The 16,387-nt window shown below is 54.0% G+C and overlaps 1 long non-coding RNA gene across 1 annotated transcript in view; it reads left to right on the top strand.

Annotated features, from left to right (window-relative positions):
• Nucleotides 1-547: 547 nt before the first annotated feature.
• LOC138849270 (uncharacterized) overlaps nucleotides 548-16,387 on the top strand; it is a 77,722-nt gene continuing 61,882 nt past the window's right edge. The window contains exon 1 of the long non-coding RNA XR_011387855.2: nucleotides 548-1,760. This is a non-coding gene — a long non-coding RNA (uncharacterized LOC138849270). The remainder of the gene's footprint in view (nucleotides 1,761-16,387) is intronic.

Raw genomic sequence — 16,387 nt, 5'->3', positions numbered from 1 at the left:
TCTCCCCTCTCCAGCAGTCTGCCTGGCTCCGGCTCACGCGGCAGCCTCACCGAGCCCAGAGTTCTCGGAAGCCGAGGAGGGCCGGATGCGGCCCTGCGGCGCCTCCAAGCTGTGGCCACGTTCAGCTGGGAGAACCCCGGTGCCCTCACCCTCCCTCCTCTCCTGCCAAGCGGCTAAAGCGTCAAGGGACTCTGCATCCAGTCCTCTTCCGTTCACATTGGGAAGCAAGTTTCTCTCTCCTCTCCTCACTCCTCAGTCCCCCACCCCTATACTTAAAAAATTGTCTAGCTGGGTCTCCCAGGGACCAGGTTTGGAAGTTGGGATCCCCAGGATTTTACCTCCCATCCCCTACATGCTGTTGTCTAGATAAAACCCACATGTAAGGGACGCAGAGTCAGAGGCACTCTGATTTCTGCAAATACTTGTTTTGCAAGGTTGCTTTCCATTTTGTCACTCTAGGACAATCCCCCATCTCTCCTTTCTCTGTCACCTCCACCCCCAAGAGGCAAGAGTTCAGCTTCAAGAGAAAAGCAGGCAAGGCCACCTCTGTCCTTTTTCTCTGGAGATCTCTCTCTCGGCCGCTGCTTGTTCTAAAGGCCAGGGACAGACTCCTGCAAAGTGTCCCTACGGGTGTGGCTGGGAACACCCGGTTGGAAACTGGGGGGCTTCGCTGGGGGATTTGAGGCTAGGGAGGGGGCGGGAGCAAATGGCATGGCTGGCTCGCTGTAGCAGCCAGGGAACCCGAGCTAAGCGCATCCTGACGGGCTTTTAAAGTGACATTGATTGGGACAAGCTGTTCCCAACCCCAGTAAGAGTTAATCTGCCTGTTAATCAAGGCACTAAGGGGCTCAATGCGAGTTTTATTAGCGGCTGAAGAACAGAGGCGGCAGCAAGGGATCAAAAGCTGGGATCCCAGATATTTGTTAGCGGGCTCTCCAAAAAAAATATATTTTCAATTAGAGAACAATTCGGCGCTTTTCATCATTTCCTAACCCAGTCCCACAGATGGTGACTTACAAACCTGGCTAGCGGGAGAAACCGACGCCCCGGGGGCAGTCGGGGGACCGAAGGGGCGGGGGAGGAGCTGCGGAGTTCGGCCCGGGAGAATTTAAGAATCCTCATCAGCTTGGGGCCCTGAAGCTTCTGATTCCTCCGGAGAGGAAAGAGAATGGAAAATGAAGCAACAAACACCACTACCAGTGTCGGCATCCGCGCTTCCAGGCCGGCCCCCAACTCCTGCGGCCAGGCTGCGGCGCTCCGAGGCCCAGTGCTCCGGAAAGTTTGCGCTGCGACCGGGACGCTCCTTCGGTCTCCTCCCCGCTAACCGCTTCTGCTCCTGCTTCCAAATTCTAAAATAAATACCGCCCCCCTCCCAGGCCCTGGGGAAACTTGAATTAGTCATTCCTCCAGTAGCCCAAATTATGGGAGACGTCTGAGGGAGAAAAAAAGACAAGCAAAGCACGTTCACCCTGCGACCAAGGAGGGCGCCGGAGCGAGAAGGCGACGGAGGAGGGCCCCGGCTCGCCCTGGGCGCCGGGCGAGGACTCCGGTCAGAGGTAATTATGTCACCGCGTTTTCTCGCCCTGACAGCCGAATAAACACAATCTCCAATAAACATCTCTAATGAGGGAGGCGGCCCGAGGATGGCCGGGTTTGATTTATGACTGGAGGAGAAGGTCCACTTCCCACTGCGAAGCGGGGCGACCTGCTCACCGCCCTGCTCGGGGGAAAGGAACCCGCCGAGAGGAACCCCGGCCCAGGTAAGGCACGCGGCCGAGCGACCCCTTCGCTCGCTCCCTTGCTTCCGGGCGAGGTAGGCAGGGGGAGGCCACTGCTTCGAGGAGGGCGGGAGACCCGAGCGCCTGTGACAGGTGCCCGAGATCCCTCCCAGCGTGCTCCAACGCTGCCGCTCGAAGGTCTAGAAAGGGGGCGCCAGGAGCGCGAGTTGGGGGGTATGGGGAACGAGCCCCAGGCTGGCCTTGTGGCGGCCGCGACCCCGCAGGCGAGGTGGTTCCGTGCCCCGCCTAAGCCGGCCTGGGCCTTTGGAGCTGCTAAAGAGCTGGCAGCCCGGGACTTTCGGACCCCACGAGTCACTCTCAGCTTTGAGGTTGTCCCTTCCCGGACCCACTTAGGAGAAAACTTCTGGCACCGGGTTCCGGCCATTCAGGAGGTGGGAGGGGGCAGCAGGGTGGTGGGGCACGGCGGCCCCTGGCCCTCGGCGCCCACACGCTTCCCGCCGAGGCTGCGAGCCCAGCGCCAGCGGTAACCCGAGCCCGCGTTCTAGCTCAGTGAGAATCGCTAATTACTGGGTCTTTCGAAGTGGAGCTCAAATCGCACGCTGGGGGCTCTACGAGCTGCCCGGCTCTGCGGGCCTCATTCTTTCCGTCCTCGGCTCCTTTCGGAGAAACGGACCCCGGCTCTAAGACGCTGTCGCCGTCCAACCATCTACACTTGGCCACCGCGGGAAACTTTTCGGTGCGCCTCCGCGGGACGCGCGCGGCGGGGCGTTTCCGCGCGCTCCGGGCGCAGCGAGGGGTTTCTGCACCTCTGAACCTCATAAACTGCCAGAAGGGAGAGATCTGGGTGCAAACTGTACCCCTGCCGCCTGCCCTTCTCCCGGTCTTTTGCGGACAGCAGCAACGGACCTCCGCTCCCCATCCCCAGCTCGGGGCCCGACTGAAAGTCCGCTCTTGAGACGGGAGCATTCTGCTACTTTTGGAGAAAGGCACGGTCCGCAAGAGTCCCCCTTCCCCTCCCTTTCCCTCCCCTCCCTCCGCTCCTGTCCCGCCCTCAGTAACTCCCTTCCATCTCCGTGTGCCTCCTTCTAAAAGCACACAGCAAGCTCCGGAGCCACTTGAGGCGGGCTTCGATTTCGGGACACCCGTCGCGGGCAGCGGAGAGGCGCTGCGGGGGCCGCGAACCGAGCAGGGGCCGGAGCCCGGGCGGTTACCTGGGAGCGGAGGGCGGGGAGGCAGGTGAGGCTGGCGGCGCCGGTTCCCACACTTCTCACCGCCGCTCGGCAGGGGAAGTGGCAGATCTGACAGCCGCGATCTACGCGAGGACCTGCCCCAGAGTTTAAATGTCAATGATAAGAAAAGAGGGTGCTCTGGCAGGCGCTAACTTTCCTTAATATCCACGCCAGCAATGTCCTCATTGGCTGCCCGGCCTGCGTGACGTCATGGCGGCCCGAGTCGGGCGCAGCTTTGCGGAGACCGGCTTTCCGGCCAGGCGGGAGCCGCCGCCTCCTCCCCACCCAGGGTCTGGCCCGCTCCATGCCCTGCTTCGGCCTTCTTACGTCCGGCCTGTGGCTGCCGCTGCCCACGCCCAGTCCGTCCCGCTGCTGTCCTGCTCTCCTTCGGGACGTAGATTCAGCCTTCGAGGAAACTAGTCCAGCCGTATCAGGCACGAGGCTGCCACCGTCCCTGTCCCCAAGGTTGGCCTGGATGCCTCTGAGGTGACCACGCTGTCCCCTCCTCCGATTCCCGAGGGAGTCCCTGCGTCAGAGGGAGAGGAGGGCGCGCCGCGGGGGAGAGGGGCCTCTGACAGCGCTGGTTTTCGGGAGCCCTGGCGCGCGTGGACAGGGGTTTCGGGGAGGGAATGAGAGAGCGCTTCCCAGAGGAAGCCGAAGTCCTGGCCAAGACTAATAGTCTGTCACGAGGGAAACTCCAAACTATTAAACCGTTGACTTGGTGGCCTGGGTGGGAAAATAGGAAAACTCCAGATGCTGAAGGCCACCACCACCACCATTCTCTTCCCCCACCCCCCCCCCCCCCGTTCTGGGCACTGTGGGAACAACAGACATTGGGGAGGGGTCGGCGGGTTACTGCCCTGGAGTCTGTGCCTGTGTCCTGGGAGACCGCTTAGCGGATCTGGGCCTGCCTACCTTGGGATGCAGGCAGAGATCCAGTTCTCCCTGTCACCAAGGAAGGGGGCTTCTCGACTTCCAATCTCCTTGCCCTTAGCTTCCTATCCGGATCTAGGTTTTGGAAGTGTCGGAGGTCCGGTCCCCGGAAAGTAGCCGGAGGGAAGCGGTGGGGTGGAATTGCGTGGACCCGGGTATGTGCATGTCGGAGGCGCGGGGGGTGGGGGGGGCGCCTGGGCCGGAAAGGGGCCCCAGGGCCAGTTCTGCGCACCTTGACCGGGTGGGGGCGGCGAAAAAGGGAGAGCACAACACAGATGGCACCCTGGCCTGAGACTGAGAGATTCCCGCCCCGCCCCCGGGCACACCTGGACAGGTGCGGAACTTCGCCACTGACCTGGAGGCGACTCCGGGCAGCTCAACTGCCGGTTCCTCGGGGCTGGGCCAGGTCCCAGCCCTGCTGGATTTTCTTTGTCCTGCTCAGCCCTTGGAGGTCCTGAGGGCACGGTGAGGGCAGGGGAGAATGGGAGTCCGGGGGTGGGGGGTGGATTTTCTTACTTCCAAACATTGCCCACATTTCCTCTGTCCAGTCCAACTCTTGGTCCTTCCGTGCTAGGGCCAAGGAGCCTGCATGCCCCCTCTGGCCACTCTACTCTGGGCCTGGACCTTACCATGGTCCTGTCGCCCTAAGCTCACTAGGAAGTGCCGCTCTGGGACGCCTTGGCTCGGGTTTCTCCCCGCCATCGGCCATCTCCCGTGACCTAGTTTCTTCCTCACCCCCTCCGCCCTCCAGGACCTGGCCCAGCCCCTGCCCCCGGCCCCAAATGTCTGGAGGTCTCCACCGTCCCCCTTTGGAGTGCCGGCTGCGGGTAGGCCCTGGGCCTGAGTAGCACGCCCTGGGCCCCCAGTGTGCCTCCGAGGCCCGCTCCCCACCCGCCCCTGTCCAGCCGGAGGCCGCCGGGAGGGCTGCTGGGACTTGTTTGGAGTCCAGGCCATTAAGTGCGTGCGGATCCCTGCAACCCAGCAGGGTGCTCAAGAGCGACGCTGGAAACGCCACGGCCCCCGCCTGCTTATCTGCCTGTCAATAAAGGGCGCGCTGGGGCGCGCGGGAGCCGTGGAGGTGGAGGCGAGGCCGGACCTAGGCCCTTCCGAGCTCCAGGCCAACGCAAGAGCCGCTCTCCGTTTGCCCCGGGCACAGAAGGCGGGGCGGGAGGGAGCCGGCGCTGGGATCGCCACCCGGGAGGATGCAGGTTTAGTCGTCGCCGAAACTCAGCTCGCCGGGTGGCCCTTGACCTCGGGAGCACTCCAGAGACCTTACTAGAACCGGACGCCAGGGGCTCCCATCTGCACCTGCCCCTAGCCATGCAAAGCCAGGGCCCTCCCGGTGCTCAGCCTGTGAGCTCTGGCTTCCTCCCGCCTGGACAGGGGCAGCTTCTCTAGGCCACGCCAGCCCCCAGCTCCATGGGCGGCCCTGGGGCGTCGTCCACGATCCGTGGAGCCCCAGAAGCCCAGTGCTACCTGAGGCAGGCTGTAGGAGGGGTGCAAAGGGCCAGCATCGGCAAGAAAACTAAACTTTTCCTCCAGGCTTCCCTCAGCCCAGGTTAGCCCACACTGCAGTTGTCCCACACCTAGGGCGGCCCAGCCCTGATTCTGCACAGCTGCCACAAGCTAGCTGGGCAGCCGCCCAGTCTGCGGGAGCTCCCAGGCTAGCAGTCTCCTTTCCAGCCAACTGAGGCGAGGTGGGGAGTGGGGCAGAGCATGGGGGTGGAGGACGAAGGGGACAAGAGCCGACATTAGAGTGGTCAGAGCCGCTGCTGAGGGGCCAACGGGGAGGGAGTTCGCTTTGGCTGGAACTGTAGCCGAGATCTGTTGTTCTTGTCCAAGGTATCTTTCCCCCACCTCTCTCGGTCTGGGTCTTAGTCTCTCCTCCTTATCTACTGTATGCAAATAAAGCAGCTTCCAGATTGGCGGAGCCCCTTCTGCCAGATCTATGCTACAGAGTGGGTGGGAATTGATTTGGCATTTGTCTTTTCATTGAGAATGGGCATTGAAGTCTCTCCACGAGTGGAAAGTAGAAGTGGATTTTTCCACTTAACTATTTCAATATCATTTTACTAAGTGTGGACCATCATGCACCCTGATAACTTCTATTTTTTTTTAAAAGCACATGTTCCTGGGGTGGGTGCTAATTTATAAAGGATTTTGATCATGCTTTTCAATATAAAAATAAAGAGGGTGAAGTCCTCACACTATTGAGAAAAGCACTGTGTCTCAGTGTGCCATTTCAAAGAGCTGGACAAGCCAAGGGTGGCCATGAACCCACGTGGCTCCGGTTCTTCCCTCTCCTCTACCTCCTCTGCTTTAAACAGCAAACTTGTTTTAACAATTTTTATGTTAAATCAAAACTGGGGGAATGTTTTCTTGTGACTTCAAGCACTAAAAAAAGGGGCTAGTTAGTAAGGATAATATTTGCCATCTCTTCACCCCACTCAAAAGGGCGGCAAAAGGGCATGCTTCTATGTACTTCTGTAGTTTCTCTGCTCTCAGACCAATTTTGAATTTCTTCTCTTCTGCCGCTTCTACCGTATCACACAAAAGTTTTTCTGAACCTGGGGAAAATCTCTAGTCTTTCCAGTTTGCTTTCCCACTAAGGAAAACTCTACTACAAGCAATTCAAGAACAATTTCTGCTGCTTCTTTCTTTCTGAACATTTTCCTATGAAGTCGGTTTTGTGGCAGCATGTTTGATTTCTTTCTCTCCCTTGTCCGGGTGGAGATGGAGACATTAGCTGAATTCCCTGGGGGTGATTGGATGCAATTCACTGAAAGTAGACAGGCACGTCCTGGATGTTAGAAATTCACTTTTCCTCAACGTGACAAGGCCGGCTTCGATCTACAATTGTATTTGAATGGGCAATGAGCGGAAAGATCTCTCATCATTAAGCCTGCTTCTACTTTAGCAAAATAAGGAGAGCCTTCATTTGCACACAAATGTTCATAAAACTCGGATCCCCTGAAACTCTTTCATAATAATAAGAAAGTGATGGCTTCGTAATTTAAACTGGAGGTGAAGGCAGAGAGAGGAGGCGGGGAGGTTCCACTGTGTCCCCTCCCTTCTCCCAAAAGGTCCATGTGATCGAGTTGACTTTTTTACTTTAAATCTTAAATAAGATGTGAGTTGTAACAAGAGGATTGGCACTTATGCCGTGACCCTTATAATTGGATTAAATATAGACTGAGACGTACAAAAACACACCAAGATTGACACCTGCCAACTGGACTTCCTTATGATTGATTGTGATGTTTCGTGCTGGCAACAATAATGAAATAAATTGTACGGATAAAACAGCACATTTGTCATTTCCGTGCCATGAGTGAGGAAGTCAACGAGTTAGGCAAGCTGTTAGCTGACAGGCGCGAGCGGGAGGCAAGCTAAAGAGATAAATAAGGATTCCAGGCATTGACAGGACAAATTATAACTTGTCACAACCTTTTTAAATTCAGAAGTTTTCAATTAACATATATATTGCTGTTACATATAAGATAAGGGGGCACCGACGTAAACATGCGCGGGGCTCGGGGACCCCACCACACCCCCCTCCAGCGCCAGGGCCTTGGGCGCCGGGACCTCCGCTGGCTGAGTCCGTCCGCAAACCCGCAGGGCTCGGTAAGGTGAGTGACAGTCTGTTAGTCTGACGGCGGCTGCTTCTTCCTCTCGGACCCTCAGATTGCGGTTCCAGCACCCTTTCTTCAGGGAAGCAAAGCTCCCAGCTCCAGGCAGAGCCTGGGCAAGGCCAGCAACGCAGGTGTGGCAGGGTGAGCCCCGCTGTCTCCCCGAGTGGCCACGTTTGGAGGACAGGTCAGAGAGCAGGGCGCCCCCTTGGGCGCTCTATTAGACACCGGAGATCCCGGACCGGACCCAGGGTCTCAGCGACCACCACGTCCAGAGGGGCAGGCCTAGGCCGCCCAAAGCTGGAGTGGCCTGAGGACGCTCCCAAGTGCTGGGCTCCTCTGTTTGCCCGCCCAACGCCGCCCTGCAGGAGGCCACGAAACCCGCCGCGTGTTCCGCCCCGGACTCTCGTACCCAGTTGGGGCGGGGTGGGGGGAGGGGGGGACGGCAGTGCCTTGAAGGGCCCCTGGGCGACCTAAGGCCATTCACATAAAATTAGTGAGGCCCTAGGAGGAGCGAAGCGCCGGAACTACCCGGTAGGATTCCAGGGTAGCGGCCGCCGTGGGGGTGTCCGGTGGCGTCTAGGCACGGTGGATGTGGGCAGAGACCGCTGTGGGTGAAGTTTCACGAGCGGTTAGGGGAATGCAAACTTCGTACCCGTCTCCACCCCTCAGAGGAGGACGACTCCTTCTTTTAAAGCTGACCCCCACCCCAGAACCTAGACTCTGGACTCCTGTTGCTTCTCAAGTTCGAGTCCCAGCCTCCTGGCCAAACTCCAGCTAGAGCAGAAAGGTTGAGCGCCCCCAGTCTGAGGCTGGAAGCATGGCCTGGGCGGCCGAGTAAGGTCCAGAGCAGGGCCTGGTCCTCACCGGGCCAGGGAGCTCGAGGCCGCTAGAAGCCACAGTTCCGGGCAAGCGGGGCAGCGCGACGGGCGCGGCCCAAGGCGCGAGGCCACAGCGACTCGAGCAGGTCCGGTTCCCGGTGCGGGTGGACGCCGCACTTCCACCCGATGCTGCCGTGCGCCTCCGCGCCCCAGCTCGCCAGCATCGCCGCGAGGTGTTCCAAGCCTGCGCCCTCGCCCTGGTCCTCGTGGAATGGCGGCCAGCCTTGCCGTCGAGGCCACAACCTGTCGCCACGAACTCGAAGAGAAAACGCATGACCCCCAGGCCCCAGAGCTTCTAGTCTTGGCCTCCCGGAGCCTGCCACCACATCGACACACCCGAAGCCTCTGAATCCTTGCAAAGACAGAGCGGGGGCAGAAAGGGAGGGAGGGAAACGGAGGCGACACACAAGTTACCGGGAATTAGTTGGAAGCGGGCGCATTCCCCAGCGACCGCAGCCATTAACATTATAATCTCAAACGCCATTTTTTATGTAACACTATTGTTAGTAAATCAACTCCTGAGGTCCTCGGAGACGCTGACCCCTGGCAATTCAGTGAAAGTGTAATTATCTCCCCGAATCTTGGACAGATTTAAGAGATTACATTTCAACTAAATCTATATCAATGCTAATTCCCTCTCTCCCCCAGCCTGCAGGTGCTAGGCACGGGAAATGGCGTCAGGCCCCAGCAGAATGCTTCACAAAGAGGAGAGGGCTTGCTGCGTACAGGGCCAAAAGAAATGAAGCCTCACATAAAATTACACCTATTTTTTTTTTTTGCTACAAAACCTGGTTCTTATATAGCAAAGTTAAACAAAGCAGCTATGCTAAATTAGCGTTACATAAAGGCGAGTTTAATGCTCGGTTACAGTCAACTGGTGTATCTCTGATGGCTAATTGTCTATCAAAATTAAAGAGAAAAGAACAAATGATTCGTTATAAGAAGGTGTTAAAAGCCTCAACAAAAGGACATTTCACAAATATAATATCGTCAGCTCGGGGATTGCCCGCGGGGTTGTTCAGGCTCCGGCCCTGCGCAGCTATGAGAAGTGGGGTGCGGGGTGCTATTTGCCTGGCAAAAGCTCATTTCCTCCCAAATGAGTATAATAAAAACCCGAGAAGCGATATTAGTGTAAAGATCGGGATTAATTCTAATGGGCGCGAGGAACTTGGGGCTTCAAAGCGACCCTGGACTCTCCCAGCTCGGGCTGGAAGCGGAGAGTGCCTTGCCATCCTTCCAAGGGCTCCACACCCGAGTCGTCACGGCCCCACGGTCGGGGCAGGAGCACGCGAGCACAGGCTAAGGGCAGTTTCAACCGAGGAGGGCGGACTTCGCGGAGCCCGGCTCTTCCAGCCTTGTCGGGGCTGCCACGAGACGGTGCGGGCTCTCTCAGGGATCTCGGAGGTGCAGGCGCAGTCCAGCACGTGCCTCTCTGACGCGCGGCGCTGGCCTCGGGGGGCGAAGGCTGCGGCCGCCAGCCCACATCCACCCCCTGCCCCAGGCTGGGAAGGACGCAAAATACAATACGACGGCCCCCTTCCCTAAGGCGACGCCAGATCCAGAGCTCCAGGCATATTTGTTGTTCAAAGTTAATTAAACCTGAAAGCAACCAAAATGCGCGCGCCAGGCGCACGGAGGCCGATTCGCGACCCGGGTAGCCGGCCCGCAGAGCCCGAGATGCGGCGAGGGCCACCGGGGCTCGCTCACCCCGGCGGGGTCTGTAAGAGAATCTCAGGCTGGGGAATAAAAGCCGAAACCAAGTCAGGCAGCAAGAGCAACAAACCGTCTGGAAAATGGACTCACGGAGCCGCAAGAATGTACTTTCTTTTCTTTTTTTTTTTTATTCAATCTTTGACAACTTGTGTCCTAAAGAAAAGTGTATTGAAGATAATTGAAATGATTACAATTCATTGCTGCCTGACTTTGAATGTGAGCAGTCACATAATGACATCTTTGCCACTGCACCACAGTTTAATTTCCAGGATCCGACTTCGGAATCCTTGCGCGAGTCGCCGGCGCAACGCGGCGCTGGTGCAGAAACCCTGGCTCCCGCCTGCACTGTTCAGTTCGCGGTGGTGGTAGGGGTTGGGGGGTGGGATACAAATGGAGATGGCCTTTGCGCCCCCTCCCTCGCCCAGCTTATTCTGAACATCCCAGGGACCAGTGGTCACAGAGGGGCCCACAGCCGAGAGATTCGCCATTCAGGGGCCACTTTGCCCGACAGGGCTGCGGGAGATGGCTCTGCCCCTCTGGTCATCTGGGGTTCTCCTGCGCGCAAGGAGAGGGTCCCCCAGCGACTCTAGTAGGGCGGGGTCGGGAGACGGTGGGTTAGGGATTCCTGGCTAGGCTGTTTTCTCTCTCCACATCCCCCGCGCCAATCTTTCGCTTTCCTTCCAGCCCTCTTGGTCCTCTTTTCTTCTTTTTCCTCCTTTTCTGCTTCGGAGCTCCCAGGCTCGCTAGCAGGGCGGGACTGGCTCAGCTCCGGGCGCTCCTTCGCGGATAGGGAGCTTTGGCCTTGACCCTGTGCTGGGCTCCGGAGGCCACCACAAACCCCGGGAGTACCGGGGAAGAGTGAAGAAAGGCTGTTTGTTTGCATTGCGGGGATGCAGGCGCTCACCTTTGGCCGCGGCCTCCAAGCGAGGGTGGAGGTAGGGGGGTGGGGGGCGGGAATCGGGGTGCGCGCGAGGCCAAGGCCTCCGCAGTGCGCAGGCGCCGCTTGGGCCCACCACCCCCTCCCCAGGCACAGGGTGCCAGGGACAGACCTCGCGCCCCTCTCTGCGCAACTACCTCCTCTAAGAAAAAAAAAGACCATCTGGTTATTGTCTTTCTTTAGATCTTCCCTTAATTATGCTTTTAATTAAAGATGGTTCAAGGCACCGGACCACATGAAGGGCAGTAATTACAAATTACATTACAAACCCGACAGATGTAGCGGGATCTGCTGGGGGAAAAGGTACCGGAATAAAAATTTGACTAAACTTCGGGATAAATGAATAGGTGGCTTGGAGAACAGAAGCACAGTTCTGATTATGTGGGCTCCAGCCAGGATTTAAGTTTTGTGTCACTATTGTTTTCATATTTCTTTGACGTCTATTGATTTGGAGGCAGCTGCAAGCCTTTGTCACAGGAGAGAAGAGCAGTCACAATATATTAGCTTGATGGCATAACTCGAACCGGAGAGGCGAGGGGGAGCCGGAGTGACGGAGGCGCACGTGACCCCCAGCCCGGGGCCTCCCGGCCCAACCCTTACTTTTAACTTGTTCGAACAGGAATAATGGAGCATTGCGCCTAATGCAGGCCAGGAGCGGCTTCTCTCTAGGAGACGCGGGCGGCCGGAGTGCCGCGGCCGGAGCCTGGGATGCCCAAGTGTCTCCATGCCTGGCGCCTCCTCGCCCACCGCGACCGGCAGTCAGGGGTTCCAGGCCAGGCTCCTCGGCGATTTCGGATCCGGCTCCTGGACTCCCGGTTCCACTCCCACGTGGAAGAATGCTGGGTCGGGAGAAGTTCACGCGCAGGGTGCTGGGGTCCGGCCCGGAGCTCCCGGCCGTGTCTCCCACCGCGGACTCCCCTGGTGGTCTCTCGCAGGGGCTGGAGGACGCGGGACAGGGAGGACGACTGGCCGGCGGGTGCCCGGCCTGAGCCAGCGAGTGCAGCCGCCCGCTAGCCGGGAGCGGACAGCAGCGTGACGCACTCTGCGAAAACAGAAGGGAGGGAGTTGGGTCATTTCCTTCGCTAATGAGCGCCCCCCGCCCGCTCCTGCCTCCACCCTACCCCGCCCGGGCCGCCGCCCAGCCTCGAACCACCTTACCGTCCGGAGACTGATTCACGATGAGCCCCCGGCTGCACTTTCTAGGGGGAAAAGACACTCGCCCGTCACTCACCCGTCTCTATCCGGCGTCCGTGCAGTGTCCCGGGAAACACGCATGGACGATTAAACATGTCCACTCAGGGTGGGGTGATGGAGGTTTTTTATAAATGCGTCCAGAAACGACTCAGCCCCTCGTTTTGACACAGAAGGCAGCGAATGCACCTCGCTACGGAGGAACGTGTTTCGGAAAGCTGTGTGATCCTTGCAGATTTCAACCAAGAGAACGCAAGACCCGGCGGCCTGACACCTTTGCTGGCTGCCTGAGCAAAGGAAAAGTCTTTTGATTCGTCCTCTCACTGTTTCTCTTTCCCTTGGCGTTACCGTTTCTGCGAGGAATGCAAATATTTTGACTAGACCTCTGCGGGGGCCTTTTAAACAGCAGGCGCAATCATCTGCAGAATACTGTAGTTCATAGTTTCAAAACTTGAGTGTTGGACTCTGTCTGGCTGAGGAAGCCCGCAGGGCTAGGGGCGACCTTTCAGTTCCCTATTTGTATAATGAACCGAACTATTATTCCCTAGAGGTCGTCCATATTTTTAAGGACTTCCTCCCTCACTCCCGACGTTTTTACTTTCCAGTTGTTTGCATGGAAGAGAGAGAAGTCGCCCAGAACTCACCCCCCTTCGTCGATGGGGTTGTAGAGGGTTCTCATTGCAGCTTCCTCTGCCAGGCACGCACAGGGAGGATGCGAATCATAGACGTGATATTTGAAAAAAAAAAAAAAGTTTTTAAACCCTGTTTGGCTCTTCTGCGAATTGGAAATGAGGATTTCTTTAATTGTCTGCTTTTGTATTTAATACAGAGCACAGATGTTGAAACAGAATGCAAAGTTTGGAGACACTAAAACTGGGAGAACAAAGGTGTTAAAGTTTTCCCAGTTTCTATATATAATACAAATACTATCATGACTTTTCTCCCAAAATACAGCAAAAATTGTCAGGAGGCATAGGCTTCACTGATAAGTACTTTTCAAAAAACAAATCCAAAGCACATCCCAAATATGGATCTATCCATGATTTTGCAGTCTGAAAGTATTTCTAAACACAGACATGACATAAAACATTAATTTTAACTCTATTTTTGTTGTTAGAATGTTCATAAATTATTCCTTATTTTTGAATATCCCCATGGCTGATAGTGGTGGTGGGCACTTTAGGGCCTGGATGCTCTAGGAAGCCCACTTATAATGTGCTTATTTCCCCATCCAACTTTCCTATAGTAGAATGAGTATTTTAAGTAAAATATCTTCAGCATCTCTAAGTCCTTTTAAAAAATCAAATGCATTTGTGATAAATAAGAATGATTTTTTTGTTTTGTGTATAGCAATTTTTAAATTAATATACTGGGAATTTAATATATAGTGCTATACAATGCTAACAGAAATGCTTCAGAGTAAAAAAAAAATTGTCAGAATTGCCTATTATGCTGCTAGTGATCCTAATGTTTTAATCTAAGGAATCTGAATTTTTCAGCTCACAGTATTCTGTATTTTTCATTCTATGTTTCTATTAGAATTCTCACCTATGCCCCATGTTTTCTTGCTATTTTCTCATAGCTTATGTGTGCAGTATGAATTTCAATAAATGTAAATTACTGCTTAAAAGAGTAAAGAATGGCTATGTTATGTCTCATTGTTTTCTCTTTACAATCTGCTCAAATATCTTGTTTTCTTTCCTTTTTTTTTCCCCCTTACAAATTCTATTGTAGCTATTTCCCCTCAATTCCATGATGAAAGTGAATGGCAAATGCCATTCAATTTAGAGGAATTCAAGCACAGGGAATATAAAGATTTTGTTCAAAGCCTCCCTCAAATCTATTTTGGACTTGGAAACAGAACTAGACTGGAGGCAACATCAGTGCACATCTCTGGCTCCATATGAGGCTACTTGAAGCAGGTGGCTCTGGGGTTCATTTTGGAAACAGGAGATGTGCAAGGAAGCATGTGTTCCTTAGAGACTGACAGGCCTCAGTGACGCTCAGGACGAATAAAACAACTCATGCTCTCAGCCACCTCGGATTTGCAGACAAGGAAGAAGTTCCTCTTATTTTCTTGCCTGCAATTACTTTTTGTGTGTTTGGCAGCTAAACGAGAGAGCAGCCTGCAACATCTTGCCTTTGGGGATTTCCTGTGGCTTTGCCACATTCCCTGGAGAAACTTGAAATCCTGGAGCTGATGGAGGGATTACAGAGAGCCACAAGCATCACTCTCCCTCTAATCCATCTGGGGCAGATGCAGTATTGATAACAACCTTTCTGTTACTTGACAGTTTCAGACCATTCAAATGAGAACAAATAATAGGAATTTGGTGGTGGAGGTGGGGAAAGTAGAAGCAATTGGTATAGTCTTTCGAGTTGAAAGGACTGGTTTCTATTCCAAAATCATGAAAACAAGTGCACAATTAAACACTTCCTACTCAATTCTTTCGAGGTGATTTCTTCTTTTTGTTATTGTAGTGCATTTGGATTGGGGATTGACACATTTATTTACCAAGAAATTTCATTTATGTCCCAGGATGAGGCAGGGTTCTGTTGCCTGAATTTTGAAGTTTCAGTTTATTTGGCTGGCTCTCTCTGCTTCAAGATACTAGGTTAGGCAAGAAGGATGTCCATTTGTATGAGATAATAAGAACCAGCGACAAGATAGACACAATGCTGAATAAATACGGGCTTGAGAGCTCCCTGATAACCAAGCCACAATCCCATTGGCAGGTCAAGCAAAAATCTGAAGATAAAATCAATGTCAGTTTTCTGTCTTAGTAACAGATAGGGACCCACAAAAGTCATACCCTGTAAGTCCTGCCACCAAATGCCTCACTGTTGTGGAGGAATCCAGTTGTGCTGTAGGCCAAATGTTGTCCCACCTATGTGATAATGTTTATAGCACCCCTCACCTTGACACAGACTTGAACAAAGTGACATACTAGCAACTACAGCTGTCCAACAACTCCCTGTCCTGCTTTGTAATGTAAGGTGAGTGGACACTTGGAATGTTCAAGTGGACAGATGTAATAGAGGCTAACTCCGCAGGAAGGAGAGTTGGGAAAACTGACCTACTTTCTGAACTCCTGACCATGGCCAGCTGTATCAGAAACACTACAGGAATATTTATTTTATCTATTAATCAATTTATTAAATAACTTTAATAAGGCTACTTTTAAAATGTGACTTCATAATTCTAAACTTCAAAAAATATCTTGTGGAAGTTCTCCCTCTTGCCTTGCTATCCATTCACCTAGTTCTTATGCATTGGCAGCAAGCAATGCTACCAGTTTCTTATGCACAGGGGAGCTTTATTTATTTTAAGTTTTTGAATTTTTGGGAGGCTGAGAGACAAAGAGAGGCTGAGATGGAGAGCAAAAGTGAGAAAGAATGTCTATCCACTGCTTCACGCCCCAAGGGCCTGGAAGCCAAGACCTCAATCCAGGTTTCCCATGTGAGTGGCAGGAATCCAATCACTTGAGTCATCACCACTGCCTCTCAGGCTCTAAATTCTCAGGGAAGCTGGAATCAGGAGCTGGAGCCCAGAACTGAACTCAGGTATTCCAGTGTGGGCGGTGGATATCTTAACTGCTAGGCTAACAGCCCATGCCCCGGGAGAACTTTAAATATACAGAATCCCAGGACTTACTTAATGAAGCTGTTTGGAGACAGGTGCCTTGCTATTTGTGTCTTTAAAGCTCTTTCAAGGTAATTTTGTTGGATTAGGCACTTAATTGACTCCTAGACTATTTTCAAACACAGATTCTACAGAAACCTACAATGTACATAATATATTCATTTCCAGACATTCCCATAATGAGTATAAAGTAAAAAAATGTATATTTTTTAATTCTCCTTGCAGTGTGGTGAAATAGATATTACTTTCCTGCCCCCTCTCTGTTTTAAAGAGGATGAAAACAACTTGTCCAGAGTAACTGAGCTAGTAAATAGCAGTCAAGGTCATCTCAGGTCTAAGTCCCTGGACTTTGAGGCCCGATCCTACATCATGTCAAGCAATAACATTTTTGCTATTGTTTTTTTTTTTTTTTTTTGACAGGCAGAGTGGACAGTGAGAGAGAGAGACAGAGAGAAAGGTCTTCCTTTGCCGTTGGTTCACCCTCCAATGGCC

The sequence above is a fragment of the Oryctolagus cuniculus genome, chromosome 1, assembly GCF_051225735.1.
Source record: "Oryctolagus cuniculus isolate XC-2025 breed Fujian yellow rabbit chromosome 1, ASM5122573v1, whole genome shotgun sequence".
In the NCBI taxonomy this organism is placed as follows: Eukaryota; Metazoa; Chordata; class Mammalia; order Lagomorpha; family Leporidae; genus Oryctolagus; species Oryctolagus cuniculus.
The sequence above is the reverse complement of the archived record's forward strand: the minus strand, read 5'-3'. Positions and strand labels throughout refer to the sequence as shown.